Below are 17,227 nucleotides of genomic sequence, written 5' to 3' on the forward strand. Positions count from 1 at the left end.
TGCAGACCAGTAAATTCAACACGGAGTTTATTTTTTACAGTGTCGACATTTGCATCATCTTCCATTAACTGCTTAATCTGCTTCTCCAAGCTTGTTAGCTGTGCTAACTTGTACCTGCGTGCCTGGAGTTGTCTCGCCTTGTGGTCCTCCACAGCCTTCTCAGTCATTTTTACAGTCCGTTTTTCACTCGGTTCATCCATAACGTTGTGTCCACTTCGCCGTTCAGCCGAACGACGTCCGTAATTTTTTACAGTGCAACTGGCACGACGCAGCCGTTAGCTTGAGAGCTAGCTTCGGTTATCAATCCGTAATAAACGTGATGACAGCGAGCTACAACTTACGGGTTGTTGTCCTTCCTTCTCGGAACCACCGTAATGTCCGTGAAAAGTTCTTCTTCCGTGATCCGGTTTCAGTCAGTCGGTCCAAAATCCACTAGTCCGTGCAGAGCGGGTTTTTTGACTAAAAATGTAGGTTCCACACTATGGAGCTTGGCTTGACGCTCTCACTAATCCCCTCGTTATCCACATCGAAGAGAAAAATCCACAGGACTGCTCGTAAAGTTTAAACTGTTTACTTAAGCAAAACCAAAAAAAGGGGGTGATACAGAAAAATATTGAAATTGTACATTAAGCATCCATCATAACCAAAACTTTTACCACGGGGTGGCTAGGTAGAGAGTTAGCGAGGTAAAAAGGAGGGAGAGAGAGAGAGGTCAAAAATCCGTGTGGCTCCACTCTCGCCTGCCCAACTGACTGAATGACTGACCTCGCGGAAGCCTCAACCAAAGTAATTAAAGGTGCACAACAACTTAAAAACACCAAACTTCCATATATGCTCCCATCCATTACAAATATCATATAAATGACATTTATCCATTTTAAACTCCAAATACATTTTAAATGATTAATTACAGTATCATTCAAATGAACTGAAAATACCTGTAAATAGGCCTTTTACTTCCTTCCTAATCAATTAACTTATATTGCTATGAATTTTAACTAATTTTAAATTATTTATTAACCTTTTTCAACCAAAAATCGAAGAAATGCATTTAGGCTCCTACAATGTGCATGTGTGCAGTCATGGTTGTCTGTCTTTGTGTGGCTCCGCGGCACACTGCCGTCACGCCCGGAGTTTGCCCTGCGCACACCCTAAGACAGCTGGGATAGGCTCCAGCTTCCCGTGACCAGCTACGGCGGATAGAGTGGTTCGTGAGATGATGAATGAATGAATGATTGATTAGTTTTAGCCACTGAACTTGTTCCACTAACATTGTAGAAACTTTGACCATTACATTATGTGGGATATTCAGGCATCTGTTCAGATATTTGGTATATTCCAAAATAATTCAGATGTTCCACTGATTTTTGACCTCATATTTCTCTTCCTGTCATTCACTCAAGGCTTGATGAGTGCAGAGAGAATTTGAGGCATATCACCAGCAGTCAAGGAAAAGGCAGTCTCCCAATCTGGATTATATTCATAGCAGGTAAACACTGCAGTCTGTCAATCTTCAGAAATGTTTGATTTAGACATTAACTCATTGGCTGCAGCCATTTTGAGAGCAGAGTTCCTCGTACTGCTAGTGCTTTGTAGCAATTAATTGATCTCCTTCGATGGACTTCCTTCTACGCTCTGGACATTTATCTGTTATCTTTCTGTTCTTGACCGATCACAAGACATTTTGTTCAGAGCGAACAAATCATCAATTGCCGAAAAATTCTGGTTCAAAGTCCTGGACATAATGTGGCAGCTTTCCTCAAAATGTACCATAGATAAGCTTGGAATCTAAAACGAAAACTGTGATTCCTTTGTTTTTTTTAAGTTCATTCACACAAATTGCAGACCATGGTATTGCTTATGTATTGTGCACAGATTAAGCTGTGATTCAGCTTATGTGGGGGATATATTTCAGGTACGTCTTTGTAAATCCAGTCATTACCACTGGTAAGTAATGACTGTCCCAGGGGTGGTACTATAGTCAAACCTCCCAGAGACAGATGTTAATATAAAAACTTTTTTTTATTGCTTTTGCCAATACTGTGTAAGGTAGGCTACAAATGAACATGCTACTCTATAGGGAGGAATGGTGGGAGAGACACCCCTAATTTTTTTTATTTTTACTTATTTTAGCAGAATGAGTTAAGGTAATGCTAAAATAGATGAGATTATCCTCATGACTGTATGTTGAATGTAACATTCACTTTAGTAAAAAAAAAAAAATGCTGAAAAACAATGCTTGAATTGTAGATACATAAAGCTAAGCTTTGGACAGAAGAGATTCAGATTTTTCAGGCAACATTGCAGTTCTTCAGCATCAGTTCTTCAATGTTCAGTTTTTAAATACGCACTGCTTCTCTCATTTGCACTCATTTAATTTCAGCAGAGCATAAGCATTTTATGTGTTTTGCTGTCCTGATAAACGACAGGGTTTTGCTTTGGCCTGGTGTTCTTACTGAAGGTGTGGCTTATCCTTCCATCACACACAGACACAGAGTAAAGTAGAGGAAGGGGTTGTGGGATAATAATAATAATTGATAATAATAATAATAATACAGGTAGTCGTCGACTTACGACCGCGATTGGGCCCGACAGATCGGTCGTAATTCGACTTGGTCGTAAATCGACTCTTAAGTAAAAATTCAATCTAGCAGCGCTGGTTCTTCGCTGGGGGTCGTCCGGATCGTCAGCTGGGGCAGCTTGTGGGTTGGTGGGAGCGGGAGACGATCTTTTCATAATCATTGTGAGCTTTGTCTGAATTGTTCGTTTCTTTTTCTCCTCATAAATTTCATGATATGGACGGAAAGCGTCGTTTGCCATCCGTTCAATCCTTGCAAATGTTTCTATGTTCTATGTCCATTTCTTCAAAGTGTGCACGGAGTTAATTTAACAGGGAAAAGCCTTCTGACAAGCCTTTGGTGGTGAACATTTTTTCTGTTTCCTCCTCTTCTTTCTCTGCTTCTCTTCTCTCTTCTTCCACTCTTTCTTCTTCCAGCTCTTCTTACAGCGGGATCATTCGTGAGTTCTCCAAGGAGAGGTCTTTTGCCAGTTTCACTATTTTCTCCCGAATCTGATCAAGTTCTTCGTCACTTTCAAATCCAGCAGAAGAGTTCACGTAACGCTTGACAGTTTTTCCATACGCCATTCATACATTTCTCCGTCACAGCCTCCTAAGCAGCCCAGCCCATCAGTAGTGGGCTGGGCTATTGATCTCACGGTGTGACTGAACAGTGTGTGTGCACCGTGGGGACTGAAGAGAGCGCGGGAGCCTCAGAGCGTGAGTACTGTGGCTGGAGGGAATGCCCGCGTTACCCGGACATTGTGGTCGTAAAGTCGGTCGGTCGTAAGTTGCATAGGTCGTAAGTCGACGACTACCTGTAATAATAATAATACATTTTATTTAATTCCATTTGGGTCAGACAGGGCATAATCCACAAAGTGATCAGTTTCATATTCCAAACTGTCTTGCTCAGTAGTTCTATGTATTAGGTCATTCATTTCTCCAGAAAGGGCAGAGATGGCTTTTTTTCTGCTGTGTCAAAGTTACAGAGTTTTTATTTTTGGCCATACCTTATTGGTCCTATTTGGTCAATTCTTCCATACTTTTGGTCATCATTGTTTTCATATGCTCCGGATAAAGCCCCCTATACAGGTTGGCAAGATGGAGAGACAGAGATGTGAGAGACGTGCAGCACGTAAGGGTGATTAAGGATAGGTATGGAAGTCTATTGACAGATGCCAGTAGTGTGATGGGAAGATGGAAAGAGTACTTTGTTGAAGAGTTGATGGACGAGGAAAATGAAAGAACTAGGACTAGAAAAAGTGGCTGTTGTGGACCAGGAACTAGCATAGATTAGTCAGGATGAAGTGAGGAGGGCATTGAAGAGAATGAAGAGTGGAAAAGCAGTCGGTCCAGATGATATACCTGTAGAGGTTTGGAAGTGTCTAGGAGAGGTGGCAGTAGAGTTTCTGTCTGGATTGTTCAACAGGATCTTAGATAGTGAGAAGATGCCTGCGGAATGGAGGAGAAGTGTGCTGGTGCCCATTTTTAAGACCAAGGGAGATGTGCAGAGTTGTAGCAACTACAGAGGTATAAAGCTGATGAGCCATGCAATGAAGTTATGGGAAAGAGTAGTTGAAGATAGACTAAGGGAAGAAGTGAGCATTTGTGAGCAGCAGTATAGTTTCATGCCAAAAAAGAGTACTACAGATGCAGTATTTGCTTTTAGGATGTTGACAAATGAGGTTAGACAGGAATCTCCATGGACTATGATGTTTGCAGATGACATTTTGATCTGTAGTGAGAGCAGGGAACAGGTGGAGCAGGAGCTAGATAGGTGGTTTGTCCTGGAAAGGGGGGGAATGAAAGTTAGCCGCAGTAAGACAGAGTACATGTGTGTGAATGAGAAGGACCCAAGTGGAAGAGTGAGGTTACAGGGAGAAGAGATCAAGAAGGTGGAGGATTTTAAGTACTGTACTTAGGGTCAACAGTCCAGAGCAATGGAGAGTGTGGCAAAGAGGTGAAGAAGCATGTACAGGCAGGATGGAGGAAAATGTCAGGTGTGATGTGTGATAGAAGAGTTTCAGCTAAAATGAAAGGAAAGGTGTACAAAACTGTGGTGAGACCAGCAATTTTGTTTGGTCTAGAGACAGTGTCACTGAGGACAAGACAAGAGACAGAAGAGATGAAGCTGCTGAGGTTCTCTTCGGGAGTGACCAGGATGGATAGGATCAGGGATGAGTACATCAGAGGGACAGCACATGTTAGAGGTTTTGGAGATAAAGTCAGAGAGGCCAGACTGAGATGGTGTGGACATGTCCAGAGGAGAAATAGTGAATATATTGGCAGAAGGATGCTGAGTTTTGAACTGCCAGGCAGGAGGCCTAGAGGAATACCAAAGAGGAGGTTTATGGATGTAGTGAAAGAGGACATGAAGGTAGTTGGTGTGAAAGAAGAGGATGCAGAAGACAGAAGGCAATTGATTCGCTATGGCAACCCCTGAAGGGAAAAGCCGAAAGCAAAAGAAGAAGAAGTTTTGATGAAGATCTCGCAGTTGTTCATCAAGGTGTTGTCGATTAGACCATTCTTTTTCAGTTGTAGAGCTTTTTTGGCGATATCAGCATTCTTCTCTGTGAGCTTCTCATTGACGTACACATCTTTTCCTTTCAGTTTAGGGCCTTGTTTCAGAAAAGCAATTTTGTGTTTACGATTGTTGAATTTTATCAACACTGCAGGTGGTCTACTTTATCCAGATGGCAGTGAATAACATGTCTCAATCTGGTCCGAATCTATAGTTACCTATAGATCTCGCAGTTGAGAAGTCACTTGTTGCTCCATAGTCATGGTGTCATTGCTGTGCTCAGTTCCCTCTTCACTTCTCCTGGCCACAGCGTGTGCGTAATTCCGCATCTTTATTTTGATGCCAGTGATGATTACATCATTCATACGAATGCTTTGTCCCAAATAATCCATTCTTAGTTGTCCCTGTTCCAAGACCACAGTGCACCGGTCTTTTTCTTCCATATCTTTTTGCATTTTCTTCATTTCGTTCCTAATTTCTTCCATGGTGTCTACGACCAGTTTAATCTTTTCCACCTTTTCTGCAAAGTCTTCTGTGAAGTCACACCTCAACTTTTCCATAGAAGAAAAGATATGGTCTATATTATCCTTCATATTTTTGCGTCCATTAACACTGGTGACTTCCCTTCATTGCAGAGTTTTAGTACGCATTCACGTGATACAGTACGCGCATTCTATTGGCTAACGGCATCCGGAAGTGTGCTCGGTTCCATGGGTCTCAGACTTCCGTGAGACACAAAAGTGCTCTAAACAGTCGATAAGAGTGTGGGAAAAGATAATACAGATAGACGGATCAGCATGGGGAGCGTCATAAATGTTTAAATTACTGTAAATAATAAGATAATAAGTTTATCGCTCGCTGAATTCTTCAATTGCATGTAGTTCCTGGAATGCATTAACCACAAAGAACGAAGGCGCACTTATTCCTCTTTTCCTTTTCTACTTGTCATTTTAATATTGGAGAGAGTCAGTGATATTCAGTGAGTGTTTGAGTTAGTATTTATTTATTGCAGCCAGGGCAGATGAATTTTTACTGATGTATGGCTGGCACTGACAGAATATCTGCTGGGCCATTCAGATGGCACATGAATGAAGGAATTAATAAATTAAGTCTTTCATTCATGAGACCTGATTCCAAACTGAGAACAACCACTTTGATATGGATTTTTCCTGGTTTACATTGCATGTTTCATATCTGATCAGCACATGAAGGAAAGAATCATTATTGTGTCATTTGAAGCATAAGGTGTAAAGATAGTGTGGTCTCCAGATGAAAGAGTCTTGGGCTCTCCAGGTGATAGACATATGTGATGTTTTGTTTGTGGTTTGACTGAGCTGTCAACAAAACTAATTCAGGTGTGTGTGTGTGTGTGTGTGTGTGTGTGTGTGTGTGTGTGTGTGTGTGTGTGTGTGTGTGTGTGTGTGTGTGTGTGTGTGTGTATTCATATACATGTCTGTTGATATGACTTTTCGTGGATGACTGCATCTGTGTGTGTGTGGAGAGAGAGAGAGAGAGAGAGTGAGTGAGTGAGCAGTTGTGATGTTAGGAGACACGGAAGCTGTGTTTGTGTGTACTGTGTACTGTATGAACCAAACCAAAGATAGGCCACACACATGTCCCAAAAACAGCACCTCCAAGACAGTAAGAAGATAATGTTAAAGAGGCTGGAGCAGTTTGGCACTGGCAGAGACTAATTTTAAAATTTTTTGGTGCAAACTGCATATTGCTGCTCACAAATGAGTGTTCCTTAAAAACGTGGCACCATTTTAAAGGGACATAAACAGGCTTTCCAATGGTATAAGATTTATTGCCAAGATGTAGTGTTACAATGAGCAACAATCTCCCAAAGAGACATTTCCCTATTGTTTCTGTGTAGTAGTACTTGTTGTAGTGGGCGCATGGTGTGCATCCAAACTAAGGTAAACGGTCAATGACCAAAACTTATTAGAAGATCACATATAGTCAAACGGGAACATATTGGCTAAGAATTTCCTGACTGTTACACCATACAGGGCAGAGCAGAGACAAACCTCAAGCCATGTGTGCGTGTGTTTGTGTGTGTGTGTGTGTGTGTGTGTGTGTGTGTGTGTGTGTGTGTGTGTGTGTGTGTGTGTGTGTGTGTGTGTGTGTGTGTGTGTGTGTGTGTGTGTGTCTGTGTCTTTGTGAGTTACATTTGTCTTAATGGGGGGGGGACCCTCAGCACACTTTCATCCTAACTGCTCCATCTCTTCCATATGACTCCTCTTTTTGCTCCACCTTGCAGGTGTGTAATTATTATTTGGAGAGGTTAAAATGTGGATACATGCAACTATAGTGTGTTGCTCTGTGTGGGTGTTGGTATATGGCCGGGATTCCCAAAGTGTGGTGCGCACACCCCCTAGCGGAAGCTCGCGCACCACAGGGGGTGCGTGAGTGTAATGGCAGCTGAGCACCTTGAAATACATAAATAATTAAATAATTTAAACACTTATTAATAGAGGGTTAACAGTTTAAATATTTAAATTCATTCACGGAAATCATTTGTAATTTTCAATTAAAAAACGTTCTGGGAAAATTTTAAATAAAAAAACAAAAAAACCCCAAAATGCACTTGGCTTTCTCCTCGCTACGTGCTAGCTTGTTGTGATAGCTTCTTCTTCTTCTTTTCCTTTCGGCTTTTCCCTTCAGGGGTCGCCACAGCGAATCAATTTCCTCCATCTAGCCCTGTCCTTTGAATCCTCTTCACTCACACCAACTATCTTCATGTCTTCCCTCATTACATCCATAAACCTCCTCTTTGGTCTTCCTCTAGGTCTCCTGCCTGGCGGTTCAAAACTCAGCATCCTTCTACCAATATATTCATTATCTCTCCTCTGGACATGTCCAAACCATCTCAGTCTGGCCTCTCTGACTTTATCTCCAAAACCTCTAACATGTGCTGTCCCTCTGATGTACTCATTCCTGATCCTATCCTTCCTGGTCACTCCCAGAGAGAACCTCAGCATCTTCATCTCTGCTACCTCCAGCTCTTTCTCCTGTCTTTTCTTCAGTGACACTGTCTCTAGACCAAACAACATCGCTGGTCTCACCACAGTTTTGTACACCTTTCCTTTCATTTTAGCTGATACTCTTCTATCACACATCACACCTGACACTTTCCTCCACCCGTACCATCCTGCCTGTACACGCTTCTTCACCTCTTTTCCACACTCTCCATTGCTCTGGACTGTTGACCCTAAGTACTTAAAATCCTCCACGTTCTTGATCTCTTCTCCCTGTAGCCTCACTCTTCCACTTGGGTCCCTCTCATTTACACACATGTACTCTGTCTCACTGTGACTAACCTTCATACCTTTCCTTTCCAGGACAAACCTCCACCTCTCTAGCTTCTCCTCCACCTGTTCCCTGCTCTCACCGCAGATCACAATGTCATCTGCAAACATCATAGTCCATGGTGATTCCTGTCTAACCTCATCTGTCAGCCTGTCCATCACCATAGCGAACAAGAAGGGGCTCAGAGCTGATCCCTGATGTAGTCCCACCTCCACCTTGAACTCCTCTGTCACACCTACAGCACACCTCACCACTGTCTTACAGTCCTCATACATGTCCTGCACTGCTCTAACATACTTCTCTGCCACTCCAGACTTCCTCATACAATACCACAGTTCCTCTCTGGGCACCCTGTCATAAGCTTTCTCTAGATCTACAAAAACACAATGCAGCTCCCTCTGGCCTTCTCTGTACTTCTCTATCAACATCCTCAGAGCAAATACTGCATCTGTGGTACTCTTTTTTGGCATGAAACCATACTGCTGCTCACAAATGCTCACTTCTGCCCTTAGTCTAGCTTCCACTACTCTCTCCCATAACTTCATTGTATGGCTCATCAGCTTTATTCCTCTGTAGTTGCTACAACTCTGCACATCTCCCTTGGTCTTAAAAATGGGCACCAGCACACTTCTCCTCCATTCCTCAGGCATCTTCTCACTATCTAAGATCCTGTTGAATAACCCAGTCAGAAACTCTACTGCCACCTCTCCTAGACACTTCCATACCTCTACAGGTATATCATCAGGACCAACTGCCTTTCCACTCTTCATCCTCTTCAATGCCCTCCTCACTTCATCCTGACTAATCTTTGCTACATTCTGGTCCGCAACAGTCACCTCTTCTAGTCTTTGTTCTCTCTCATTTTCCACGTTCATCAACTCTTCAAAGTACTCTTTCCATCTTCCCATCACACTACTGGCACCTGTCAATAGACTTCCATCCCTATCCTTAATCACCCTAACCTGCTGCACGTCCTTCCCATCTCTGTCTCTCTGTCTTGCCAACCGGTATAGATCAGTCTCTCCCTCCTTACTGTCCAACCTAGCATACAAGTCATCATAAGCTTCTTGTTTGGCCTTTGCTACCTCTTCCTTCACCTTACGCTGCATCTCCCTGTACTCCTGTCTACTCTCCTCGGTCCTCTCAGTGTCCCACTTCTTCTTAGCTAACCTTTCTCTGTATGCACTCCTGTACCTCCTCATTCCACCACCAAGTCTCCTTGTCTACTTTCCTTCCAGATGACACACCAAGTACTCTCCTACCTGTCTCCCTGATCACATTAGCTGTAGTTGTCCAGTCATCTGGAAGCACCTCCTGACCACCCTGAGCCTGTCTTAACTCCCTCCTAAAAGTCATGCAACACTCTTCCTTTTTCAGCTTCCACCATTTCGTCTTCTGCTCTGCCTTTGCCCTCTTGATCTTCCTCACCACCAGAGTCATCCTACACACCACCATCCTATGCTGTTTGGCTACACTCTCACCTACCACTACTTTACAGTCACTGATCTCCTTCAGGTTACACCGTCTACACAAGATGTAGTCTACCTGTGTGCTCCTACCGCCACTCTTATAGGTCACTCTATGTTCCTGCCTCTTCTGGAAGAAAGTATTCACTACAGCCATTTCCATCCTTTTTGCAAAGTCAACTACCATCTGTCCTTCTGCGTTCCTCTCCTGGATACCAAACCTGCCCATCACATCCTCATCCCCTCTGTTTCCTGCACCAACATGTCCATTGAAGTCTGCTCCAATGACAACTCTCTCACTTCTAGGCAAGCTCTGCATCACTTCGTCAAAGTCCGACCAGAATTTCTCCTTCTCCTCCAGCTCACACCCTACCTGTGGAGCATACCCACTAACAACATTGAACATCACACCTTCTATTTCTAGCTTCAGACTCATCACTCTATCTGACACTCTTTTTACCTCCAGGACATTCCTAACAAACTCCTCCTTCAAGATAACTCCTACTCCATTTCTCTTCCCATCTATACCATGATAGAACAACTTGAACCCTGCTCCTAAACTTCTAGCCTTGCTACCTTTCCACCTGGTCTCCTGTACACACAGTATGTCTACCTTCCTCCTCTGCATCATGTCAACCAACTCTCTACCTTTTCCTGTCATAGTTCCAACATTCAACGTCCCTACTCTTAGTCCTATACTCTTGGTGTTCCTCTTCTCTTTCTTCGAGCGAACGCACTTTCCTCCTCTCCTTCTTCGACCAACAGTAATCCAATTTCCACCGGCGCCCTGTAGGTCAACAGCGCCGATGGCGGTCGTTGTTAACCCGGGCCTCGACCGATCCGGTATGGAAGTCATAGGTTTGATTCGCATCTTGATTTGGCAAAAGTTTTACGCCGGATGCCCTTCCTGACGCAACCGTTCTTGTTTTACGTGGTCTTAATCGTGAACTGAGGAAATGTCAATGGCCACATAAGCTTCTAGGGCCTTTCCGATGAGTAGACTGATCAGCCGAATAGCCCAATCGGTTCTCGACCAGCCACAGGTTACAGCCATTCTTTCAGAAGTTGCCAAATACCGGTAAACTTCAATCTTATCTGCTTCCGTTAGTTTTGGTAGTGAGAGTTCAGGTCGAAACGTCTCCGGTACTCCCCCTTGAGGTACCTGATTGGTTGGGAGAGCCGAGCCCTCTTGTGTCACCTGTAGCGTGAATGACGTAGGAGTCGAGCCTCCGCCGACAGCCTCTCCCACAGCAACATGGTGATCCTCTCCGTGATGAGCACCATGATGCTGTGTTGTATTGACATTCCATCAGTGCCTTTTCCAAAAGTTTCAAATGAGCTTCCCATTTCTCCTCCCGTTGCTCACTTTGTCTGATTGTCTGTTTTAACAGATCCGCCAAATCTCACATCATGAGTTGCGGGTCTTGCGGCTCCGGCGGTTCCGCTTCTGCGGCACCTTTTGGTTTGTTCCTCAGGGGCATTTCTAGTCCATGCCATAACAGTATTGGTTCACCTTGCTCCACCGCCACTCTCACTGCACTGCACGCTTTTGCTCCTGGATCCCTCATTTACAGCATGTTCCCATCCTTGTCTCCGTTGTGTTTGTGTTTGTCTGTTGCGCACTGTCATTCCCAAAACCGCTGCCACCATTTGTCAAAGTTTGCTCAGTAGGACAAAACTCTGGACCACGGTTTAGCAAAATACTGCATTTTATTCAATATTCTCACAGTTGCAGTGACAAAACATTCTACCTGAAGAGCTCCTCATAGAGACATCTTCCTGACTCACCTCTCTGCTCTGGAGAGGTCTCCCACACCCACGCCATACCTGCCTACTTATCGTTTCCCCACAGGTGCTCTAATTATCTCCCCACACTCACAGACAGAAAACTAATAAACCAGCTCCCACTTAACTATAGCTTAAACTCTATTGCAATGGATGTAATGATAGGGAAACATTATCAACAGAATAAGAGTGAGCATTATGCATAAATTGACTGGCCAATCGAAGATCAAAATAAGCTACAGTAGTCCTTTAAATACACAAACTAATTTCCCAACTTATAAATCTAAATAACACAAAGAATGCACCGACTATACAAATTCTCCATTATGCAACAATATATCAACATGATATAAAGTATGGGCGTATGTGTATGTGTGAGTGTGTCCATGTGTGGGTGAGTATTTTTATGGTGGCGTGGGTGTGTGAGAGTTACACTGATAGGGCAGCAGGCCCGTGATAACCTCCCTTTACACCCCATAATATACTTCTTTAATCAATGTCACACAGCTGCCAGAAGTCCAACTATACTGTATTTGAAATGTCTTGCCTCAAACATATCCGTGGTCCTGAATATCCTTTTTTCATTCATCTTCAAACTCGCTTCTTCCATCGACACGTCTTAACCAACTGGTTACGTGAGGCAGGGCACACTCTGGCCGTGATGCCAGTGCACCACTGAGCCACATGCAGACACAGACAACTACACTCACACCTACGGACAATTTAGACAGCTCAATCCACCTTTAGTGCATGTTTTGGGAGGTGGGAGGAAGCCAGAGAACCTGGAGAGAACCCATGCACACTGGTAGAACATGCAAACTCCCCACATGGCAGGACTCTAACTGGGAACTGCCTTGCTGTGCAACGACAGCGCTACCCAGTGTGCCACCGTGCCATCCGGTCCTCAATATCGTTGACTGTAAATGAGCCTTCTGTTGAAATGCTTTGTTTGTCTGGGTTGGCCACTATACCTGTATGTTAATGAGCTCCCTCTGTCAATGTCTGCCTCCCTCTTGTTTTTCTTGTTTTGACTCGTGTTTTTTTATATAACTGTTAATTTCATGGTAATAATAAATGGTAATCATGTAGCTACCTTTTCAGTCAGTGGAACATGACTTTGTGGCTCCAGTGTGTAAACCAGGGGTCTACAAACTTTTTTTTCCTGTAAGGGCCACATAACTTTTCCCTTGACCACCTCAGCTTATCTGACATTTTTCTTGGCTTGCCACTCCAGGACCTAACTGGGTCATTCGCACAAAATCTTGGTTTCAAAGATTTCAAGAATGGAATGGAATGGAAATATTAGACCATTTTAATATAGAAAATAATTTAATCAGTCATTTAATCCATTTCATTACAATTTAAAAAAAATATCTTTGGGAAAAACATTGCAAAGTTTATTTAAAATTGAAAATTCTGCCCACTTCTACTCCTCCTGCCAGGCAAAATACAGGTGTCCATAGAATACACAGGTCGTATGGGCTGCCAACACCACTCAGTCACCACTGACTTCAATACAGTATAGGGTTCTACACATGTTCTCTGAGTGCTTTGTCCAGATCTCAGGTAACACACAGAAGAGCCGAGCTGATGATGTGGCAGTACTTGTACTCAGTACTGGGACAAGGTGAACCAATGTGGCTGTGGCATCATGCTGCAGACACGATGAGTGATGTAAGATAGAAAACTCCAGTATGGAAAGTGACCAGTAGATTACCACCTCCAAAGTGGGCTTTTTTAAATTTCCCTGATGTGTTTACAAGCGTAGTTCTTGCTGTAGTCTATGTGAACAATTATCTCATTTTGGGTCAGGGTCTCTCTCAAGTTCCCCAGTCTTTGAAACTGGTGCCCAATACTTTATAAATGTCTGGAGAATTTTGGGAGGTGGTCCTGAGAGATTTCCACCAGCTTTTCAGTTGTGGTATGCCTCTTAACAAAAAGAACATTCCTTACATCCTTTGCTTTACATCCATCTTTGTGTGTCTTGGTCAATGGCACATATTTGTTTACGCACTCATCCCATGCAATGATGTTTCCTTTTCTGAAAGAATCCATTGTTGTAAGAAATAACTTATCTTTGCATTTGCTGCATCTCCTGTACATGCAAGACAAGATATCTTCACTACAGACACTGGTCAGGACAATGGCCCTTGGTGTTGATGTTTCAATAACCCTAAGCTGATGCAAAGTCTTTGTTTTCAGGCCAAAGTTTTTTTTGTGTTTTGCAAGCACAAGTTTCTCTGTTTGAGACTCTTGTCTGACCAATCCCAAAAGGCTTGAATTTGAGGAACTGAGCCTTGGAAACTGTGCCTTGGATTTTCGGACAAAAATCTTTTATGAAGATTGGTTTTTGTCTGTCAGGATTTTCCTCCGGAATATCTGTCCCTTTTTCTGATTTCCAGTTTAAACAAGGGGCACATCATCTCAATGAAGGAAACTGCTTACAAGAGTGCTCATAAGTCTCCTCTTGCTGCCACTAACAGTGTTGTATGTTTGTAGGTGATGGTACTTTTTTGGTTCCCTCTGAGCATCTCTGCCTCTCATATTGGTGGTTACCTGTCTCTCTGGTCTTTTGAGTCTATTTTGAGTTTGTCTATCTATTTTGTATTTTCTCTTCTTCTTGTCGTCCCTTTCTGTTTTCTTGTTTCTCTAATCCTTTGAGGTAGATGCTTTACGCGATGAAGTTTGGAAATAGTCATCTGGCTCCTGCCTGGAGTTTCTTCCTCAATGAGGGAGTTTCCCCTCGCTTATATGCTTGTTCTGGAGGGTTCTGTTGGGGTTTTGTGTCTGTGAAAGTGCTTCGAAATATCTGTTGTGATTAAGCGCTTTATAAATAGAAGTTGATTGGTTGATTGATCTTCATGTTAAGGCTGGTCTCTTGGGGAAGTTTCTGAAGTATTGCGTTCGCTTCCTCATCGTCCTTGCTCACTGGCGTGATATCCAGTACAGTTTTAAGCTGTTTCTTTGTTGTAATACCATTTTGTTTTCAGTGCTAATGAAAAAAGTAAAATTCGTTATGTCTTCTGCTGCAGCTGGGCATATACATTACTACTGAGTTCTTCAATGTGAGGATTGTGCTTGCCAATAGACTCACGGCATTAAGAATATCTTTCTTATCGGGACACACCTTCTCCATGACAGCATTTCTTGATAAAATCTCCATCAGTGAAAGGTATACCGCTGCTTGCTGTTAATTGAGCAACCCAATAGTTTGCTCGCAAGAATGAGAGGTTCAGTGGGGCTTGGCTTACAAATGTATTCTGCTGAGCTAACAGTCCACTTTTTAGCTTTGAGATTTTGTATGCTTGCATTTACGGGATTTGTAGTGTCATCGCATTGTATTCTTTGAATACTGCCAGCATCTCTTGACAGATGAGACAAACAGCCTTTTCTTTGAATTGAACAAAGAAATAATCGTTTGTCCACTGCAGGAGAAATACCCTTCATTCTGAATCAATCTTTCTCTTACCTAACCATTTTGCCGTTACTCTGGCCGGGGTGTGTGTGTGTGTGTGTGTGGGGGGGGGTCTGGTATTGCTCAGTTGGCCGTGCAAAATCGGAGGCAGGCCGTAACAGGCCCGTGGGCCTTAGTTTTAGGAACACTGGTGTAAGATCTCGAGGGAGGAATTAGAACCAAAAAAACAAAATTGGCGTGTTGTCACAAAGATGCTGCTAATACATGGATGGATTCACATTTATCATTGTATTTAGTGACAGTTTGATGATATGCCAGGGTGTCAACTGCTCAAATATGGAGCCCACGTACATGTTTTCCCGTTGTGTTGCCAGATCCCTTGAGGGTTGATATCTGTGTCATCCTCAAACTACCTCGTCCATGGACTGCGCTCTTCTGGACCGAGGCCTCAGATGTTGTTTCTGGGATCTGTCGGAGGCATACTCTTGGTTTGGGGGGTAACTAGCCCAGAGTGCTCCCACTACCACAGGACAACGCTGGCCTTAACCTTCCATATCCATTCTACCTGATCTTTTAACCTTTGGTACTTAACTTTTTGTGTTCCTTTTGTCTGATTTTGGCATCTGCTGGAATTTATCACCATTGCCCTCTTCTGCTCTTTGTCCACCACAACTACGATATGTCTGGTAGGTTATCCAGCAGCTCTGTTTGTCCGTCTGGAAGCTGAAGTCCCATAGAACCTTGGCCGTTATTCTCGTCTACTTTCTGTGGTATGGCCCATTGGGATTTGGGTACTTCTATTCCGTATTGAGTGCCGACATTCCTGTACAATATCCCAGCCACTTGGTTGTGCCTCTGCACGTATGCTGGTCCAGCTAGCATGTTATGCCCAGCCACTAAGTGCTGAACTGTCTCAGGGGCATCTTTGTACAGTCTGCACCTTGGGTCCTAGCTACAGAGATCCTAGCCTCTGTGGATCTTGTCCTTAGAGTCTGTTCTTGAGCTGCCATGATTTGTGTGTCTGTGCTGTCTGTCAGTCTACCTTTGTCTAGCTATTGTTAAGATTTCTTGATAACTGCAGCTTCTTCTACTTGACGGTGGTGCATGCCATGTAGAGGCTTGTTTCTCCAGATTTTGTGCTCCTCCCTTAGCAACTCATCATTGGTGGCCATTTCCTTGATGTGTTCTTGAATATTCAATGTTTCATCCTGCATCGTGACCTTGATGCTGATTAGCGGTCAGCCTACGTCCATCCACTTAGTGGATATTCTCAGGGTGCTGGACTTGGGGTGAAGCCCACTATGAATGGTTGAATGGTGAGGACCTTGATATCTGATAACTTGGTATCTGTTGCTTCTAACCCTTCCTTTGGTCAGCTTACGATCCCAGTCTGATGAATGGTAGTGTATACATGTTAATGACTTAGACTTTGTTCTTACAAATTAGCTGACTGTTCAAGACTCACTTGACCTTCTTGAGATAGCTGGCTGTGATTCAGTTCCTTGCGGCCTCCTAGAGGTTTCCATTATTCTGTAGGATACCATGGTAACACATCCTGGATCCAGGCCACAAGTTAGTCATCTATGCCCCCTGGATGATATTTAATTTCTATTAGAACTGGCCCACAGGCCACAGCCATCTGATGGTGCTTTGCATACACCAACACTACATCCCCACAATGCAATGGTAGCCCGCAAATTCACTGCAGCAGGCAGGCCTCGACTTCAGTAATCATCAGCATTTAGAACACAGGTTAAGTTTTAGCTACCCCCCTTCTTAAAAATGATTAGTCCTATGGTGGACGCTTAGCACAGGGGGTTTCAAACCAGTTGGGAGGCAGAATTAATGTTCACAGAGGTAAAAGGCAAACCTGTGTCTCATCTGTGTGGATAAAGTTTGACTGTAATGAAGGCATATAATCAAGAAGGCACCATCAAACTTCTCATAAGCACAGGCAAAGACATGCAGGACTGAGAAGTTCTAAAGGGAGACCAGCTTGTTCATCTTTTCCAAGATGTGTCCAACGCTAACTTTCAACTGACCGGCTTCTCCACACAAGTGGACCAGGACACAGCACTAGGAAGAAAAAAAGTGGACTAATTAGTTATACCAACAACAGATGGTGCCATCAAGTGACTGTGAAAGCAATTGGAATTTGGAGCTAACAG

The 17,227-nt window shown here is 43.4% G+C and overlaps 1 protein-coding gene across 4 annotated transcripts in view; it reads left to right on the forward strand.

The window, feature by feature from the left end:
* ip6k1 (inositol hexakisphosphate kinase 1) overlaps positions 1 to 17,227 on the forward strand; it is a 67,892-nt gene that overhangs the window by 10,215 nt on the left and 40,450 nt on the right. The window contains exon 2 of one of the 4 annotated variants that reach the window (XM_068314953.1): positions 1,404 to 1,489. The exons of the other annotated variants lie outside the window; for them this stretch is intronic. The gene's annotated coding sequence lies outside the window, so the exon portion shown is untranslated. The remainder of the gene's footprint in view (positions 1 to 1,403; positions 1,490 to 17,227) is intronic. 4 annotated transcript variants of the gene reach the window in all.

Source organism: Antennarius striatus, chromosome 5, assembly GCF_040054535.1.
Source record: "Antennarius striatus isolate MH-2024 chromosome 5, ASM4005453v1, whole genome shotgun sequence".
NCBI classification, from domain to species: Eukaryota; Metazoa; Chordata; class Actinopteri; order Lophiiformes; family Antennariidae; genus Antennarius; species Antennarius striatus.